Source organism: Tachypleus tridentatus, chromosome 8 (assembly GCF_004210375.1).
Source record: "Tachypleus tridentatus isolate NWPU-2018 chromosome 8, ASM421037v1, whole genome shotgun sequence".
NCBI classification, from domain to species: Eukaryota; Metazoa; Arthropoda; class Merostomata; order Xiphosura; family Limulidae; genus Tachypleus; species Tachypleus tridentatus.
In genome coordinates this window covers 63,481,024-63,504,839 of record NC_134832.1, presented here as the reverse complement: position 1 = coordinate 63,504,839, position 23,816 = coordinate 63,481,024, and the positions used below count along the sequence as shown (strand labels likewise).

Sequence of the window (23,816 nt, the reverse complement as noted above, 5' to 3'; positions counted from 1 at the left end):
TGGAGAACATACAGCATGTTTCAACACGGAGAACACACAAAATGTTTCCACGAGGAGAACATACAACATGTTTCAACATGAAAAACATACAACATGTTTCCCCATGGAGAACACACATGTTTAGACATAGAGAAAATACAACATGTTTCGACATGAAGATCATCCTACATGAATCCACGTGGATAACATACAACATGTTTCCAAGTGGTAACATACAACATGATTCTACATGGAGAAGATACAACATGTTTCGACATGGGGATCATACATCATGTTTTCCCATGATAGAACATGTTTCCACGTGGAGAACATGCAACATGTTCCAACATGGAAAACATACAACAAGATTTGACATGGAGAACACACAACATGTTCCCACATGAAAAAAAAAAAAACAGCATATTTCCACAAGGAGAATATACAACACGTTTCTACGTGGTAACATACAACGTTTCCCCACGGAGATCATACAACATATTTCGACAAGGAGAACATAAACATGTTTCCACATAGAGAACATACAAATGTTTCGACATGGAGAACATACAACATGTTTTGATATAAAAGAACATACAACATGCTTCCAGATGTGGAACATATAACATGTTTCCCCATGAAGAACATACAAAATATTTCCATGAGGAGAACACATAAAATGTTTCGACATTTCGACAGGTTTCCACGTGGAATATACATGGAAAACATACATGTTTCGACGTTGACAACATAAAACATGGAATATGTTTCGACATTGAGAACATACAACATGTTTCCACGTGAGAACACACAATATGTTTCGACATTGGAAACATACAACATATTTTCACGTGGAGAACATTCAACATGTTTCGACAGTGGGAATTTAGAAAATGTTTGCAGGAGGTGACATATAAAATGTTTTAATATAGAGAAAATACAAAATGTTTCGACATGGAAAACATACAAAATGTTTCGAAATGAAGATCATACTACATGTTTCCACAAGGAGAACATACAACATGTTTCCAGATGGGGAATTTACAACATGTTTCCCCTTAAAAAACATACAACATGTTCCCACATGGAGAACATGCAAGGTGTTTCCTCATGAAGAGCATAGAATATGTTTGAATATGGAGGGCACACAACATGTATCGACATGTAGAACATAAAGCATGTTTTGACATGGAAAATATATAACATGTTTTCACGTGGTAACACAAAACATTTTGCCACATGGTAAACATACAATATGTTTCGACATTGGGAACATACAACATGATTCCACGTGGAGAACAAACAACATGTTTTGACAATGGGAATTTACAAAATGTTTCCATAAGGCGACATATAAAATATTTCGAAATGGAGAACATGAGACATGTTTCGAAATGGATAACATACAACATGTTTGCATGTGGTAACATAAAACATATTTCCACATGGAAAACATACAACATGTTTCAATATGAAGATCATACTACATGTTTCCACGAGAACATGCAAAATGTTTCCTCATGAAGAACACAGAGCATGTTTGAAAATGGAGGGCATACAACATGTTTCAACATGGAAAACAAACAACGGGTTTCCTTATGAAAATCATAGAACATGTTTCGACATGGAGAACATAAAACACGATCCCACGTGGTTACACAAAACATATTTTCACATCATGAACATACAATATGTTTCGATATTTGGAACATAAAACATGTTTCCACGTGGTAACATTAAACATATTTCCACATGGAGAACATACAACATATTTCGAAATGAAGATCATACTACATGTTTCCAGATGGGGAACATACAACGTGTTTCCCATAAAGAACATACAACATGTTTCAACATGGAAGAACATACAACGTGTTTCCTCATGAAGAACATAGGACATATGTGAAAATGGAGGGCATACATGTTTCGACATCGAGAATAAACAACATACAACGGCATGGATTACATACAACATGTTTCCACGTGGTGACATGAAAGATACTTTCACATGTAGAACATACAACAAGTTTCGACATTGGGAACATACATCATGTTTCCATGTGGAGAACACATAAAATGTTTCGACATGGGTAAAATACAACATGTTTCCCCTGGAGAACATACAACATGATCAGACATAAACAACATAATACACGTTTTCACATGGAGAACATACAACATATTTCCTCATGAAGAACATAGAACATGTTTCAACATGGAGGGCATAAACATGTTTCGACATGGAAAATATACAACATGCTTCGACATGGATAACATTTAACATGTTTTCACGTGATAGCATACAACATAATTCCACATGTAGAACATACAACATGTTTCGACATTGGGAGCATACAACATGTTTCCACACGGAGAACATATAAAATGTTTCGACATGGTAAAAATAAAACATGTTTCGACATGGGGAAAATACAACATGTTTCGACATGGAAAACATACAACATGTTTCGACATGAAGAACATACAACATGTTTTCACATGGGGAACATAGAACATGTTTCGACATGGGGAAAATACAACACAATTCGACATGGAGAACATACAACACAATTCGACATGGAGAACATACAACATGTTTCCTCATGAAGAACATAAAACATGTTTCAACATGGAGGGCATAAAATATGTTTCGACATGGAAAATATATAACATGTTTCCAATGAAGAACATACATTATGTTTCTACGTGGAGTACATAAAAATGTTTCTACATTACAAGATGTTAGCACATGCAGAACATACAACATGATTATACATGGAGAACAAACAACATGTTTCGACATGGAGAATATATAAAATGTTTTCACATGGAGTACATAAAACATGTTTCCAGATGGAGAACATACAGCATGTTTCCAAATAGAAAACATATAAAATGTTTCAATATTAAGAACATACAACATGTATCAACATGAAAAACATACAACACGTTTCCACATATAGAACATACAACATGTTTCCTCATGAGGAACATAAAACATGTTTCAACATAAAGGGCATAAAACATGTTTTGACATGAAAAATATGCAACATGCTTCGACATGGAGAAAATACAACATGTTTCCACGTGGTAACATAAAACATATTTCCACGAGGAGAACATACAACATGTTTCCAGATGGGGAACATACAATATGTTTTCCATAAAGAACATACAACATGCATGTTTCAACATGGAGAATATTCACGTCTTTCCTCATGAAGATCATAGAACATGTTTCAAAATGGAGAACATACAACATCTTTCCACGTTGTAACATAAAACATATTTCAACATACAGAACATACAACATGTTTCGAAATGAAGATCATACTACATATTTCCACGAGGAGAACATACAACATGTTTCCCATAAAGGACGTACAACATGTTTCCACATGGAGAACATAAAAATGTTTCTACATGTAGAACGTACAAGATGTTAGCACATGGAGAATATACAACATACATCGATATAAAGAACATACAACATGTTTCCACGTGGTAAGGTAAAATATATTTTCACATGTGGAACATACAATGTGTGTCGACATTGGGAACATACAACATGTTTCCATGCGGAAAACCTACAATATGTTTCGACAATTGGAATTTATAAAATATTTCCATAAGGAGACATATATAATGTTCGATGTGGAAAAAATACAACATGTTTCGAAGTGGATAACATACAACATGATTCTACATTGAGAACAAACAACATGTTTCGACATGGAGAACATACAAAATGTTTTCGCATGGAGTACATAAAACATGATTTTAGATAGAGAAGATACAGCATGTTTCCACATGGAGAACATACAACATGATTCCACGTGGAGAACATACAACATGTTTCGACAATGGGAATTTACAAACTGTTTCCATGAGGCGACATATAAAATATTTCGATATGGAAAAAATAGAACACGTTTCGACATGGATAACATACAACATGTTTCCACGTGGTAACATAAAACGTTTCGACATGGATAACATGTTTAAATGAGGAGAACATAAAACATGTTTCGACATGGATAACATACAACATGTTTCCACGTGGTATCATAAAACATATTTCCACATCGAGAACATACAACATGTTTCGAAAAGAAGATCATACTACATGTTCCTACGAGGAGAACATACAACATGTTTCCCATAAAGAACATACAACATGCATTTTTCAACATGGAAAACATACAACATCTTTCAACATAGAGAACATACAACATATTGACCCATGGAAAACATACAACATGTTTAGACATGGAGGACATACTATATGTTTCCACATGGGGAACATAAAAATGTTTCTACATGGAGAACATACAACATGTTTCCCATAAAGAACATACAACATGCATGTTTCAACATGGTAAACATACAACATGTTTCCCATAAAGAACATACAACATGCATTTTTCAACATGGAAAACATACAACATCTTTCCACATAGAGAACATACAACATATTGACCCATGGAAAACATACAACATGTTTAGACATGGAGAACATACAACATGTTTCCTCATGAAGAACATAAAACATGTTTCAACATAAAGTGCATAAAAAATGTTTCGACATGGAAATATACAACATACATCGACATGGAGAACGTAAAACTTTTTTCCACGTGGTAACATAAACATATTTCCACATGTAGAACATACAATGTGTCTCGACATTGGGAACATGCAACATGTTTCCATCTTTAGAACATATAAAATGTTTCGACATGGGGAAAGTACAACATTTTACTACATGATGATCATATTACATGTTTTGACATGTAAAACATACAACATATTTTGACAAGGAGAACTTACAACATGTTTCCCCATGGAAAACATACAACATATTTTGACAAAGAGAACATACAACATGTTTCCACATGGAGAACATACAACATATTGACCCATGTTAAGCATACAACACGTTTTGATATAGAGAACATACAACATGTTTCGACATGGAGAACATAAAAATGTTTCTACATATAGAACGTACAAGATGTTAGCACATGGAGAACATACAACATGATTCTACATGGAGATAAACAACATGTTTCCAGATGGAGAACATACAAAATGTTTTAATATTAAGAACATACAACATGTTTCAAGATAAAACACATACAACATGTTTCCCTATGGAGAACATAGAACATGTTTCAACATGGAGGGCATGAAACATGTTTCGACATGGATGAGATACAACATGTTTACACGTGATAACATACAACATAATACCACATGTGGAACATACAACATGTTTCCATGTGGAGAACATATAAAATGTTTCGACATGATGAAAATACAACATGTTTCGATATAGAAAACATACAACGTGCTTCCAAATGGGGAACATACAACGTGTTTCCTCATGAAGATCATAGAACATGTTTCGACATGGAGAACATACAACATGTTTCCACATGTGGAACATACAATATAATTCGACATGCGTAACATACATGATGTTTCCACGTGAATGTTTCGACGTGGGAACGTTAAACATGTTTCGTCACAGTGAACATGCGGCATGTTTCCCCATGGAGAACCTACAAGATGTTACGACATGGAGAACGTACAACATGTTTCGACATTGAGAACGTACAAATTGTTTCGACTTGGAAAACATACATCATATTTCCACACGGAGAACATACAATATCTTTCTACATGGAGAATATACAACATGCTTAGAAATTGAGATCATGCAAAATGTATTGACATGGAGAGCTTACAACTTGTTTCCATATTCTGAACAGACAACCTGTTTCCACATGGAAAACATACAATATGTTTCGATATTGGGAGCATACAACATGTTTCGACATGGAGAACATGCAACTTGTTTCGACATGGAGATCATACAACATGTTTCTACATGAAGAACATACCATATGTTTCCACGCGGAGAACATACAACATGTTTTGATATGGAGAGCATATAACTTGTTTCCACATGGGAAACATACAACATATTTCAACATAAGGAACATTCAACATGTTTCGACATGGGGATCATACCACATGTTTCCCCATGAAGAACATACAAGGTGTTTCCTCATGAAGAGCACACATCAACTTTCGACATAGAGAACATACAACATGTTTTCCAATGAATTACATACTCTATATTTCGACATAGACAACATACAACATGTTTCCACATTGAGAAAATACAACTTGTTATCTGATGAAAACATAAAACATGTTTCAACATAGAGGGCATAAAACATGGTTCGACATGGAGAATATACAACATCATTCGAGATGGAGAACGTAAAACATGTTTCAACTGGAAAACATTCAACATATTCCCACAGGTAGAACATACAACATGTTTCGACATTGAGAATATACAACATGTCTTCACGTGGAGAACGTATAACATGTTTCGACATTGGAAATATACAACTGTTTCCATGAAGAGAACATATAAAATGTTTCGGCATGGGGAAAATACAACATGTTTCGACATGGATAACATACAATACGTTTCGAAAATAGGAATATACATCATGTTTTCACATGGAGAACATGCAAAATGTTTCCACGTGGAGAACATACAACTTGTTTTGACGAAGAGAATATGCAACGAGTTTCCTCATGAACAACATTGAACATATTTCAACATGGATTACATACATTATGTTTCGACATGGATAATATACAACATGTTTCCACGTGGTAACATACAACATGTTTCCACATGGAGAACATTAATCTTTTTTCGACGATCAGAACATACAACATGTTTCAACGTGGAGAACATACAATATGTTTCACCATTCAAAACATACAACATGTTTCGACATGGAGATCATACAACATGTTTTGACATGGAGAACTTACAACATGTTTCCACATGGAAAACGTACAATATGATTCAACGTGTAGAACATACAACATATTTCCACATGGGGAACGTACAACATGTTTCCACATGGAGATCATAAAACTTGTTTCGACGTTAAGAACATACAGTATGTTTAAACATGGACAACATACAACATTTTTAACATGGACAACATACAATATGTTTCCCCATTGAGAACATACAACATTTTTCGGCATAGTTATCATACAACATGTTTTGACATGGAGAACATACAACATGTTTCGACATGAAGATCATATTACATGACTCCACGTGAAGAACATAGAATATTTTTCCTCGGTGTAACATACAACATGATTCCAATGGAGAACATACAACATGTTTTGACATGGGAATCATACAACATGTGTTCACATGGGGAACATACAACATGTTTCCACGCCAATAAAACACACAATATTTCCACCCGGAGAACATACAACACGTTTACACGTGGTAACATACAACATGTTTCTATACGTAAAACATTCAACTTGTTTCGAAATGGGGAACATACACCATATTCCCAGATGGAGAAAATACAAATGGGACATGGAGAACGTACAACATCTTTCCACGTGGAGAACATACATCATGTTTCGACATGGAAAACATAAAACAAGTTTCGAAATAGAGAACATACAACATGTATCGACAGAGGGAACATACAAAATGTTTCCACGTGAAGAACATACAATATATTTCGACATAGAAAACATACAACATGTTTCGACATGGAGAACATACATGTTTCCACGTGGAGAACATACAACATGCTTCGACATGGAGAACATACAACAAGATTCGACATGGAGAACATACAACAAGATTCGACAGGGAGAAAGTACAACATGTTTCCACATGAGAAAAAAGACAACATATTTCCACAAGGAGAACATACAACATGTTTCGACATGGAGAACATATATCATGTTTCCACGAGGAAAACATACAACATGTTTAGGCATAGGCAACATACAACATGTTTCCACATGGAGAAAATACAACTTGTTATCTCATGAAGAACATAGAACATGTTTCAACATGGAGGGCATAAAACATGGTTCGACATGGAGAATATACAACATCATTCGAGATGGAGAACGTAAAACATGTTTCGACTGAAAAACATTCAACATATTCCCACATGTAGAACATACAACATGTTTCGACATTGAGAATATACAAGATGTCTTCACGTGGAGAACATATAACATGTTTCGACAGTGGGAATATACAACTGTTTCCATAAAGAGAACATATGAAATGTTTCGGCATGGAGAAAATACAACATGTTTCGACATGGATAACATACAATACGTTTCGACAATAGGAATATACATCATGTTTTCACATGGAGAACATACAACTTGTTTTGACGAAGAGAGCATGCAACGAGTTTCCTCATGAAGAACATTGAACATATTTCAACATGAATTACATACATCATGTTTAGACATGGAGAATATACAACATGTTTCCACGTGGTAACATACAACATGATTCCACATGGAGAACATACAACATGTTTCGAAATGATGAACATACAACATGTTTCGACATGGTGAGCATAAAACACGATTCAAAATGGAGAACATACAACTTGTTTATACATTTAGAACATACAACATGTATCAACAGGGGAACATACAACATGTTTCCACATGGATAAAACACAACATGTTTTCGAAAGGAGAACATAAAACATGTTTCGACATGGGGAACAAACAAAATCCTTCCACGTGGAGAACATACAATATGTTTCGACATAGAGAACATACAACATACTTCGACATGGAGAAATTACATATTTTTTCGTGGAGAACATATAACATGTTTCCACATGAGAAGAAACACAACATAGTTTCAACATATTATAACATGTCTCCACGAGGTAACATACAAAATGTTTCTACATAGAGAACATACAACATGTTTCCTCATGAAGAACATAAAACATGTTTCAACATAAAGTGCATAAAACATGTTTCGACATGGAAAATATACAACATACATCGACATGGAGAACGTAAAACTTTTTTCCACGTGGTAACATAAACATATTTCCACATGTAGAACATACAATGTGTCTCGACATTGGGAACATGCAACATGTTTCCATCTTAAAACATATAAAATGTTTCGACATGGGGAAAGTACAACATTTTACTACATGATGATCAAATTACATGTTTTGACATGTAAAACATACAACATATTTTGACAAGGAGAACTTACAACATGTTTCCCCATGGAAAACATACAACATATTTTGACAAAGAGAACATACAACATGTTTTCACATGGAGAACATACAACATATTGACCCATGTTAAGCATACAACACGTTTTGATATAGAGAACATACAACATGTTTCGACATGGAGAACATAAAAATGTTTCTACATATAGAACGTACAAGATGTTAGCACATGGAGAACATACAACATCATTCTACATGGAGATGAACAACATGTTTCCAGATGGAGAACATACAAAATGTTTTAATATTAAGAACATACAACATGTTTCAAGATAAAACACATACAACATGTTTCCCTATGGAGAACATAGAACATGTTTCAACATGGAGGGCATGAATCATGTTTCGACATGGATGAGATACAACATGTTTACACGTGATAACATACAACATAATACCACATGTGGAACATACAACATGTTTCCATGTGGAGAACATATAAAATGTTTCGACATGATGAAAATACAACATGTTTCGATATAGAAAACATACAACGTGCTTCCAAATGGGGAACATACAACGTGTTTCCTCATGAAGATCATAGAACATGTTTCGACATGGAGAACATACAACATGTTTCCACATGTGGAACATACAATATAATTCGACATGCGTAACATACATGATGTTTCCACGTGAATGTTTCGACGTGGGAACGTTAAACATGTTTCGTCACAGTGAACATACGGCATGTTTCCCCATGGAGAACCTACAAGATGTTACGACATGGAGAACGTACAACATGTTTCGACATTGAGAACGTACAACTTGTTTCGACTTGGAAAACATACAACATATATCCACACGGAGAACATACAATATCTTTCTACATGGAGAATATACAACATGCTTAGAAATTGAGATCATGCAAAATGTATTGACATGGAGAGCTTACAACTTGTTTCCATATTCTGAACAGACAACCTGTTTCCACATGGAAAACGTACAATATGTTTCGATATTCGGAGCATACAACATGTTTCGACATGGAGAACATACAACTTGTTTCGACATGGAGATCATACAACATGTTTCTACATGAAGAACATACCATATGTTTCCACGCGGAGAACATACAACATGTTTTGATATGGAGAGCATATAACTTGTTTCCACATGGGAAACATACAACATATTTCAACATAAGGAACATTCAACATGTTTCGACATGGGGATCATACCACATGTTTCCCCATGAAGAACATACAAGGTGTTTCCTCATGAAGAGCACACATCAACTTTCGACATAGAGAACATACAACATGTTTTCCAATGAATTACATACTCTATATTTCGACATAGACAACATACAACATGATTCCACATTGAGAAAATACAAGTTGTTATCTCATGAAAAACATAAAACATGTTTCAACATAGAGGGCATAAAACATGGTTCGACATGGAGAATATACAACATCATTTGAGATGGAGAACGTAAAACATGTTTCAACTGGAAAACATTCAACATATTCCCACATGTAGAACATACAACATGTTTCGACATTTAGAATACACAACATGTCTTCACGTGGAGAACGTATAACATGTTTCGACATTGGAAATATACAACTGTTTCCACATAAAATGTTTCGGCATGGGGAAAATACAACATGTTTCGACATGGATAACATACAATACGTTTCGAAAATAGGAATATACATCATGTTTTCACATGGAGAACATGCAAAATGTTTCCACGTGGAGAACATACAACTTGTTTTGACGAAGAGAATATGCAACGAGTTTCCTCATGAACAACATTGAACATATTTCAACATGGATTACATACATTATGTTTCGACATGGATAATATACAACATGTTTCCACGTGGTAACATACAACATGATTCCACATGGAGAACATACAACATGTTTAGACGTGGAGAACTTACAACATGCTTCCATATGGAAGACATAAAACATGTTTCGACAAGGAGAATAAACAAGATGTTTCGAAATAGAGAACATACAACATGTTTCCACATGGAGAACATTCATCATTTTTCGACGATCAGAACATACAACATGTTTCAACGTGGAGAACATACAATATGTTTCACCATTCAAAACATACAACATGTTTCGACATGAAGATCATACAACATGTTTTGACATGGAGAACTTACAACATGTTTCCACATGGAAAACGTACAATATGATTCAACGTGTAGAACATACAACATATTTCCACATGGGGAACGTACAACATGTTTCCACATGGAGATCATAAAACTTGTTTCGACGTTAAGAACATACAGTATGTTTAAACATGGAGAACATACAACATTTTTAACATGGACAACATACAATATGTTTCCCCATTGAGAACATACAACATTTTTCGGCATAGTTATCATACAACATGTTTTGACATGGAGAACATACAACATGTTTCGACATGAAGATCATATTACATGACTCCACGTGAAGAACATAGAACAATTTTCCTCGGTGTAACATACAACATGATTCCCATGGAGAACATACAACATGTTTTGACGTGGGAATCATACAACATGTGTTCACATGGGGAACATACAACATGTTTCCACGCCAAAAAAACACACAATATTTCCACCCGGAGAACATACAACACGTTTACACGTGGTAACATTCAACATGTTTCTATACGTAAAACATTCAACTTGTTTCGAAATGGGGAACATACACCATATTCCCAGATGGAGAAAATACAAATGGGACATGGAGAACGTACAACATCTTTCCACGTGGAGAACATACATCATGTTTCGACATGGAAAACATAAAACAAGTTTCGAAATAGAGAACATACAACATGTATCGACAGAGGGAACATAAAAATGTTTCTACATATAGAACGTACAAGATGTTAGCACATGGAGAACATACAACATGATTCTACATGGAGATAAACAACATGTTTCCAGATGGAGAACATACAAAATGTTTTAATATTAAGAACATACAACATGTTTCAAGATAAAAAACATACAACATCTTTCCCTATGGAGAACATAGAACATGTTTCAACATGGAGGGCATGAAACATGTTTCGACATGGATGAGATACAACATGTTTACACGTGATAACATACAACATAATACCACATGTGGAACATACAACATGTTTCCATGTGGAGAACATATAAAATGTTTCGACATGATGAAAATACAACATGTTTCGATATAGAAAACATACAACGTGCTTCCAAATGGGGAACATACAACGTGTTTCCTCATGAAGATCATAGAACATGTTTCGACATGGAGAACATACAACATGTTTCCACATGTGGAACATACAATATATTTCGACATGCGTAACATACATGATGTTTCCACGTGAATGTTTCGACGTGGGAACGTTAAACATGTTTCGTCACAGTGAACATACGGCATGTTTCCTCATGGAGAACCTACAAGATGTTACGACATAGAGAACGTACAACATGTTTCGACATTGAGAACGTACAACTTGTTTCGACTTGGAAAACATACAACATATTTCCACACGGAGAACATACAATATCTTTCTACATGGAGAATATACAACATGCTTAGAAATTGAGATCATGCAAAATGTATTGACATGGAGAGCTTACAATTTGTTTCCATATTCTGAACAGACAACCTGTTTCCACATGGAAAACGTACAATATGTTTCGATATTGGGAGCATACAACATGTTTCGACATGGAGAACATACAACTTGTTTCGACATGGAGATCATACAACATGTTTCTACATGAAGAACATACCATATGTTTCCACGCGGAGAACATACAACATGTTTTGATATGGAGAGCATATAACTTGTTTCCACATGGGAAACATACAACATATTTCAACATAAGGAACATTCAACATGTTTCGACATGGGGATCATACCACATGTTTCCCCATGAAGAACATACAAGGTGTTTCCTCATGAAGAGCACACATCAACTTTCGACATAGAGAACATACAACATGTTTTCCAATGAATTACATACTCTATATTTCGACATAGACAACATACAACATGATTCCACATTGAGAAAATACAAGTTGTTATCTCATGAAAAACATAAAACATGTTTCAACATAGAGGGCATAAAACATGGTTCGACATGGAGAATATACAACATCATTCGAGATGGAGAACGTAAAACATGTTTCAACTGGAAAACATTCAACATATTCCCACATGTAGAACATACAACATGTTTCGACATTTAGAATACACAACATGTCTTCACGTGGAGAACGTATAACATGTTTCGACATTGGAAATATACAACTGTTTCCATATAAAATGTTTCGGCATGGGGAAAATACAACATGTTTCGACATGGATAACATACAATACGTTTCGAAAATAGGAATATACATCATGTTTTCACATGGAGAACATGCAAAATGTTTCCACGTGGAGAACATACAACATGTTTTGACATGGGAATCATACAACATGTGTTCACATGGGGAACATAGAACATGTTTCCACGCCAATAAAACACACAATATTTCCACCCGGAGAACATACAACACGTTTACACGTGGTAACATACAACATGTTTCTATACGTAAAACATTCAACTTGTTTCGAAATGGGGAACATACACCATATTCCCAGATGGAGAAAATACAAATTGGACATGGAGAACGTACAACATCTTTCCACGTGGAGAACATACATCATGTTTCGACATGGAAAACATAAAACAAGTTTCGAAATAGAGAACATACATGTTTCCACGTGGAGAACATACAACATGCTTCGACATGGAGAACATACAACAAGATTCGACAGGGAGAAAGTACAACATGTTTCCACATGAGAAAAAAGACAACATATTTCCACAAGGAGAACATACAACATGTTTCGACATGGAGAACATATATCATGTTTCCACGAGGAAAACATACAACATGTTTAGGCATAGGCAACATACAACATGTTTCCACATGGAGAAAATACAACTTGTTATCTCATGAAGAACATAGAACATGTTTCAACATGGAGGGCATAAAACATGGTTCGACATGGAGAATATACAACATCATTCGAGATGGAGAACGTAAAACATGTTTCGACTGAAAAACATTCAACATATTCCCACATGTAGAACATACAACATGTTTCGACATTGAGAATATACAAGATGTCTTCACGTGGAGAACATATAACATGTTTCGACAGTGGGAATATACAACTGTTTCCATGAAGAGAACATATGAAATCTTTCGGCATGGAGAAAATACAACATGTTTCGACATGGATAACATACAATACGTTTCGACAATAGGAATATACATCATGTTTTCACATGGAGAACATACAACTTGTTTTGACGAAGAGAGCATGCAACGAGTTTCCTCATGAAGAACATTGAACATATTTCAACATGAATTACATACATCATGTTTAGACATGGAGAATATACAACATGTTTCCACGTGGTAACATACAACATGATTCCACATGGAGAACATACAACATGTTTCGAAATGATGAACATACAACATGTTTCGACATGGTGAGCATAAAACACGATTCAAAATGGAGAACATACAACTTGTTTCTACATTTAGAACATACAACATGTATCAACAGGGGAACATACAACATGTTTCCACATGGATAAAACACAACATGTTTTCGAAAGGAGAACATAAAACATGTTTCGACATGGGGAACAAACAAAATCCTTCCACGTGGAGAACATACAATATGTTTCGACATAGAGAACATACAACATACTTCGACATGGAGAAATTACATATTTTTTCGTGGAGAACATATAACATGTTTCCACATGAGAAGAAACACAACATATCTTCAACATGTTATAACATGTCTCCACGAGGTAACATACAAAATGTTTCATATGGAGAACATACAACATGTTACAACATTGGGAACATACAATATGTCTCGACATGGAGAATATACAACATGTTTCTACATGGAGAACATACACCATGTTTCCACGTAGGGAACATAAAACATGTTTCCACATCGAGAAAATACAACTTGTTTCCATGAGGAGAACATAAAATGTTTCCACATGGAGAACGTACAAAATGTTACCACATGGAGAACATACAAAATGTTTCAACGTGGAGAATATATATCATGTTTCCACGAGGAGAACATACAACATGTTTCGACATGGAGAATATACAACATGTATCAACAGAGTGAACATAAACATGTATCGACAGAGAGAACACACAACATGTTTCCACATGGGTAAAACAAACTTGTTTTCGAAAGGAGAACATACAACATGTTTCCATATTTTGAACAGACAACATGTTTCCACATGGAGAACGTACAATATGTTTCCACGTGTAGAACATACAATAGATTTAGATATAGCGAACATACAACATGTTTCGACTTAGAGAACTTACAACATGTTCCATATGGGGAACATACAAGATATATCGACATGGGTAAAATACCATATGTTTCCACGCGGATAACATATAACTTGTTTCCACATGGGAAACATACAACATATTTCGACATAAGGAACATACAACATGTTGTGATATGGGGAACATACAACTTGTTTCGACGTGGAAAACATACAACATGTTTTGACACAGAGAACATACAACATGTTTCGACATGAAGAACACACAACACGTTTACACGTGGAAAACATACCATATGTTTCGACATGGGGAACATACAACATTTTACCACGTGGAGAACATAAAACATATTTTGACATAGAGAACCTAAAACATGTTATGACATGGAGAACAAACAACTTGTTTCGACCCGGAGAACGTACAACATGTTTCGACGTAGAGAACATACAACATGTTTCCACATGGGGAACAATCAAAATGTTTCGTCATGAGAAACATACAACATGCTTCAATATGGAGAACATACAACATGTTTCCACATGGAGGACATACAACATGTTTCGACAAGGATAACATACATGTTTCGAAATAAAGAACATACAATATGTTTCTCCTTTGAGAACATACAACATGTTTCGACATGAAGATCATACAACATCTTTTGACATGGAAAACTTACAACATGTTTCCATATTCTGAACATACAATATGTTTCCACATGGAGAACGTACAATATGTTTCCACGTGTAGAATATTCAATATGTTTCGATATTTGGAACATACAACATGTTTCGACATAGAGAACATACAACTTGTTTCCACTTGGGGAACATACAACATATTTCGACAAGGGGAACATACAACATGTTTCAATATGGGGAACATACAACATGTTTCGAAATAGAGAACATGCATTATGTTTCTACATGGAGAACATACAACTTGTTTCGACGTTGAGAACATACAACATATTTTGATATGGAGAACATACAACATGTTTTGACACGGAGAACATACAACATGTTTCCACATGGAGAACATACAACATGTTTCGACGTGGAGAACATACAACATGTTTCGACGTGGAGAACATGCAATATGTTTCCACATGGGGAACATACAACATGTTTCCTCATAGAGAACATACAACATGTTTACACGCAGCATTATTCTGTTTTTTTCATGTACATCAATGTTCTGTCGAAACATAATAAATTCTCTTACAATGGTGTGACAGAACTTAACTGTAAAATTAGTCAATGACAAGAATTCAATAACATACATAACTGGAAATTATTATGATACAAAATGTGAAGAAAATCATAGAAGAAACGTGTAATCATTTACATTCAATTTGGTAAAATTACACAAAAGATATTTAAATTCCATAAATTTTAGACGTTAATCTGAGCGTCAACGATTCGTTTCCCTTTTGCCACTAAATCACACTTCATACAATTTATATAGTAACAGTGAATGCCAAATGTGTGGCTACACAAGAGTTGACTTGCTGTCTTCCTGCTCTAAAGGATTTAATGTTATACACTTATTTTAATATATACGTTTGTTTCAGTTTAATGCATGTAACGTATATTGTTGTATGTGTATTGCGTAAGTCTTGCGTATTCTCTAAATATGTAGAATGTTCTCGGGAGCAAGAATCAACAATACATGGTTTACAAAAGTACTAGCGTATCTCAAATATTGTTGAATGTTCGAGAATCTCGCCTGAAAGCTAGCCAAGGTACAGTAAAAATAATTTTGCTAGTTACCTACAGTCAGTATACTAAAAAGCTATAGTTGTGATTAACGCTTATTAACCGGAAAGCTACAGATATTTGACCAGAACGTTCATAGATTTCAAACATCACGATCCGTTCTACTTCAGAGAATTAACTTCGGACATCAGTATTTCTACAAGAATATTAGATATTTTCTTCGGGGGCCGGGCATAGCCAAGTGTGTTAAGGCGTTCGACTCGAATCCCGGTCGCACCAAACATGCTCGCCCTTTCAGCCGTGGGAGCGTTATAATGTCACGGTCAATCCCATTATTCGTTGGTAAAAGAGTAGCCCAAAGTAGGCGGTGGGTGGTGATGACTAGCTGCCTTCCCTCTAGTCTTACACTGCTAAATTATGGACGGCTAGCGCAGATAGCCCTCGAGTAGCTTTGCACGAAATTTACAAAAAAAATTTTAGGTAAAAAGTGAGCTTGTAAACTACATAAGGCCACACAAGAATAGAGCTAGCTAGCATTCCTGTCAAGTGAAGTGTATCTGTGTATCAACACATCAACATAAACGTAATTTGTGCCTCATAAACTTGTATCGCTGATAAAATATACATCTCCAGACTAGACACAAAACCAAATATCGTTTCTGAGTTTACGAAGTTTGTGTATATAAACCAATATTCTTGATAACTATTTGTAATAAACGTTATTACTCGTAATCTGAGGGTCGCGGGTTCCCATCCCCGTCGCACCAAACATGCTCGCCCTTTCAGCCGTGGGGGCGTTATAATGGAACGGTCAATCCTACTATTCGTTGGTTAAAGAGTAGCCCAAGAGTTGGCAGTGGGTGGTGATGACTAGCTGCCTTCCATCTAGTCGTACACTACTAAATTAGGGACGGCTAGCACAGATAGCCCTCGAGTAGCTTTGTGCAAAATTCAAACAAACAATAAACGTTATTATATATTGTATTACTATTTGTATAGTAAAACATATTTGTGTTAAGAAAGAAAATTATGTTTATCAGTTTTGTTGGCAAATATCATAAATTTGATACATATCGACATTCAATTAAATTTTAAATTTAAATTAAAATTTTAGGATATTTTAAATCATAATACGTTAACATACGTAATATCCAGGAAAACACTGGCTTTTGGAGTTGTCGATTTTAATTTCAACTTGAACGATACCACAAGACATTCCCTTCATTTTGAGCTGTGGATACTTTGTAGGAGTGATAATTAATCACTTCGCGAAGATAATGGGAGGTAAGGTACTGCTGAATGTCTTCTTTCTATCTGGTCAATAGTTCAAAATTAGGCGTGCTTAATTGTGAAGTAACAGACTAGAAAGAAAGCAATTAATCAAACTACTCATAGTCAACTCATGGATTACTTTTACCGTCAAACAGCGAGAAACGCGGTAGAAGCTCAGTAAATAGTTAATATTGTGTGTGTCCCTCTTTTCTTTAATAACTGCAGACGGACTTTCAGGCATTGTTTAAACATATTTAATCAAAGTGTTCTTTGGATTTTACACCAGTTGTATCTAATACACTCCCATAAAATTTCCTTGGAAGCAATTTTTGATTTGTGAGATCCCAAATCTGCTCAAATGGGTTGAGATCAAGGCTCTGTGAATGACTTGAATTATCACAGCAGCTTCTTTCTTAGCTAAGTAATTTCTGCATGGGTTGTATATCTGTTTTAGAATCATTATCTTCTTGGTAATAGAATTTTTGTCAATAATACGCAAATCACTAGGTATACTATGACAGGTTAGTATCTCATGGTCCATTATTCCATCTAATTTGCAAATATCTCCTGCCATCTCAGAATTAAAAAAAAAAAATCACCACACTATCTCCCCCATGCTTCATGGTAGGTGCTGTTGCTTTGAGGTAAATATCTTTCACCCTTCTTCTGAAAAAACTACAACCTACACATTGAACCAAATATTTCAGACTTGAAATATATAGACACATCCGACTAGAACACCCTTTTCCAGTCATTAACAGTCCATGTTTTGTACTTTTCAGCAAATTTGATTCTCTTTATAATATTTATAGAACGAGGTAAACGTATTTTAACACAACCAAGCATTCTATTCTCGTTGAGTCTTCTTAATACTGTAGATTTAAACACTTTCCTATCATTTGGTAAATGGTTGTTTATCTCATGCTTGAGATAAGTGGTACTCTTCCTTCTGTCCTGAAGGCTGTATAAACTCACACCACTAGAAACTGGCTTTCGATACCCGATGTGGGCAGAGCAGAAATAGCTCATTATGTTGCTTTGTGCTTAATTCTAAACACACACTCTTTTCTATTTTCAACTTTACCTGTCTTGGTCTCACAATATAAGGTATCCTTGACAGTGTTTGGAGAGCATTTCAAGCCTGTAGCAATTTATTAGAGAGTCCAACCACCAGCTTTCTGCTATAGTGACAATCTCTACGCTTTTTGGACCGTGGCATGACACCGAAACTTCATATGTTAAACACTTATTATTATCAAGGTTTATTTGTTGAGTGCTATTAAGTTCTACTTGTACCATATACTAGCTCCTTCCTAACTTCTTTTTATATAGTTAAGATACTGCATGGGGCACAATGAGAGTTATTTCAGAGTTATTTGATCAGTATATTCATTCAAGATGTAACACATCTATATTCTCACCCTGGCTCATTCAGTTGTCAACAGAGATCAGTGAAGCATTGCCATAGTGTTGACATTTACCTTCTATAATAGCGAAGAATTAACCCCATAAAATGAAAATAATAACAAAATATTATCTTTTCCTATCACCTTTGTTTGACGTTTCAATTACCTCTCGAATATTCTATTTACTATCTGTTATGCTCAATTCAAGAAAACATTTTTAGATATACATTGCAATAAAGTTGTTACTTGTACGGTATTTTAGTCTAAAATAGTTTCAAAAGAGATTTGTATAGACACATGTGTGCCATTTTCGCTTTTGTATTTTAATAGTTTGTTGTTTCACAATCTTTCTCGATAGTTCATTGGATAACGATACTAAAATCCGAGATCGATTCCCCGCGGAGGACGCAGTTCGGATAGCCTATTGAGTATACTTACTCGATGAACAAAACATGTTTTGCAGCTTTGAGACATCATTAAGTCACATACTACCATCTTAAGCTACAAATTTGAATATTAACTCAAGAATAGTGTTTCAAAATACCTTCAGCTATATGAGATACGTAAGTAATAAAATTATGCTAATAAGTTAATGTTATAATGTTTTTCCTTAACGTTTACAAAATAAAGAAACAAATCTGAGGTACGAGCCAAACAAAATATGAAACAATTTTACATCTAACAGAGGTGTCATATGCTCCTTAAAACTTACCGCATAGATGGCAATACTAAATCGAGGATGGTGTGACATGTGTTACAAATAACCGTCATGACGAATTTTCTTCTGTGTTTCAAAGTTTTGGTCATTCCACATTATATCATGAGGATGTTTTGTTGGTTTTTTTCACAACGATTACACAAAGGTGTAGCTTAACCTTAAGTTCTTAGTATGTGATATCTTCTAGACTGCATCTAATAATCAGACTAAGATAAATCTGATTTTGTCCTGATGTTTTGAGTATCGATGATGTATAAATATTTAGACGTTCTATCAATACACACATTTAGGTTACTGTAACAACCATGTTAATTTTATCAAAACTAAAAGCTTAAAAACCGCAATAATATTTTACTTTTTTCGGGATTTCAAGCAATTTTTACATAATTATCTAAGTATATACATATATATAATTAAAAATGTATTGTTTATTCATTATTAACTGGGCATTTATATGAACACGTTTAGTTTCATTATAAACAATTTCGAATGTAATAAGAACAGTAACGAAAACTTAAAACTGCTGAGACTAAGAAATATTTAAAGCTATTGAATTTCCTAATTTTTAAATTTAATAGTTAAAATAGTTGTAGAATACTTTTATTAGTTTCTGTCCCCCGCTGGGACAGCGGTAAGTTTTCGGATTTACATAGCAGACACACTAGAGAGCCCAATGTGGCTTTGCGATAAGAATACAAATATACAAAAGTACTTTTTAGCTAGGACCAGCATGGCTAGGTGAGTTAAGGCATTCGACTCGTAATCCGAGGATCGCGGGTTCTAATCCCCGTCGCACCAAACATGCTCGCCCTTTCAACTGTGGGTGTGTTATAATGTGACGGTCAATCCCACTATTCGTTGGTAAAAGAGTAGACTGAGAGTTAGCGGTGGGTGGTGGTGACTAGCTGCCTTCCGTCTTACACTGCTAAATTAGGGACAGCTAGTGCAGATAGGCCTCGTGTAGCTTTGCGCAAAAATTCAAAAACAAACAAAATTGTTAGTTTCTTTACTAGTGCCACTGTCGATAATATTCCCAAACAGTAAAAATACACGTTACACAAACTGACTTTCGGATTATCTTGAAATAATGCCTCCCGCTAGTACAGCCGTATGTCTTCAGATTTACAACGCTAAATCAGGCGTTCGTTTCCCCTCGGTTGACTCAGCAGATAACACAATGTGGTTTTGCTATAAGAAAAAAAACACACACTCTTGAAATAAAAATAATAAATTTGTAACAAATAGCCATGAAGTAACACTGTAGAAAAATTTTATTTTATCATCTACTGAATGCTATTTGGATTATCTTTTTAATTTGATTTGAATATGATAAAATAACACTAAAGAAAAATGTTATTTCTACATAACTATTCAAATAAAAATTCATTCGTTATTTGTCTTATTATGCTTAATGTGTATTCCTTTGTGTGTTGTTTTTTTTATACGCACACACAGTTATATAGATAACACCGGAAGTGTTGTTCCTAGACGTATGTCGTAATTAGAAGTAGCAAAATTAATTTTATGATTGGTAAGAAAGTATAAAATTATCACCCGTAGAAACAGCGTTGAAAGATACTTAAACTTTTGTATGTGTAGTTTTGATTAAAATATCTTATTTACATATATTATAAACTTCTAACAACATAGAAAAACAAAAATAACGCGAGCTATTTACATTCACCAATCACGGTTTCATTTCTATAGCATTGTTTATTAAGTTTTTTTACTTACCCTAAAATTCTGTAATTTTAAAAACAAAATGTCAATATTGTAATTAATTTCAATAATTATTTTTTGAGTAGTTTATGTATTTCACAAAAGCAAAATATATGATTTTACTCAATTTTTTTTATCAGTTCTTTATTCAGTGTCGCAATAGGCAAAAATATAAAACATATATAAATATGACAGTACTATCTGTTGTTTGTTCATGTAATTACTTCTAAGTGCATGGATGGATCTTTACCAAAATTGGTATAGATGCTCATTAGGTCCGTGTGAGAGTACATGAAAATTTCCAGTTTTGTATTTTTTACTACTACCTCACCTGTGGTGAAAAAATCTTCACTAAAGTTGTTATGGAGGTTTTTGGGTCCTTTGAGAGATACATAAAATTTTAGTTTTGCAATTTTCTGTTTTTTACCACTACCTCATCTCCTGTGGAAGAATCTTCACTAAAGTTGTTATGAAAGTTCTTTTGGAGATATATAACATTTTCAGTTTTTTAATTTTATGTTTTTATTTGCGTTTTTGCATTTTTTTATAATTACATGTAAGGGAAGTAACTTTTCATGTGTTAAGATAATTTCTCACTAATCGTGAATTTACACACGACTTTTGTCCAGAGGTCGGGTACTCCAATCAGTTGTTCAATATGATGAAACCTAGAACCTTACAAGTAGTGGATTCTTAAAACAAGTCGGTAATCTGAGAGTTAAAAGCGATTAGGCATTAACGCTGTAAAGTTTCTGATTATAGTTTGTAGTGATATTAAAACTGAGAAAGCTGATTAAATAAATCATGAACATAGTTGCTAAAGAAAAATTATTTTAATCTTTGTATATTATTTAACAACTATGAGAAGTAGAACATTGTTCAGCTGTAAAACATTATTTCCATTTTGTTATTTTAACTTACATTATAAGTACAAATTTCTGATCTATTTCTTGTATTTTTCTTGAAACATACTAATTTATTTTTCACAAAAGTGAGGATTAAATCACATGATGATGTTAATAGAGGGAGTAATCGGATAAGAGTTATTTTTCGCGTAAAGCTATATCAAGAGTAGAAAGAGTACTCAAATATTTAAAGTTTTAAACGGTGATTTGATTTTAAGTTTAACGTTATATTGTGACTATTGTTGTGTCGTTTTCAAAGAAAGTTTTATAGGCCTAAACTCGGCTAAAGTGAGATGAACATTCTAAAACCTAATGATTAATACAGTTTAAATGAGCTCAGTTAACAAAAAAGTTTTGCTTTTTTCCAACCAGCCAACATTCAACTGTATTATCGGTAGTCTTCACAACCCTTGCTGATTTACATAGTTATTCTTCAGTATTTTCACAACCCACGTACACGGTTAATATTTTCAAATTGTGCACAAAAAAAAAAGGTGAGTAGTGTAAACTTTTATGAATCTCTTTGATTGATTTTTAAAGTGTTTCATTAAATGATTTTGAACAATTTTATCAAACTAGAATTTTTCACACTTCTCAAG

General features: G+C 34.4%; 1 protein-coding gene across 1 annotated transcript in view; it reads left to right on the top strand.

The window, feature by feature from the left end:
* Positions 1-23,816, top strand: part of LOC143222530 (uncharacterized) — an 83,889-nt gene that overhangs the window by 14,519 nt on the left and 45,554 nt on the right. Inside the window, exon 2 of the mRNA XM_076449149.1 lies at positions 23,590-23,711. The gene's annotated coding sequence lies outside the window, so the exon portion shown is untranslated. The remainder of the gene's footprint in view (positions 1-23,589; positions 23,712-23,816) is intronic.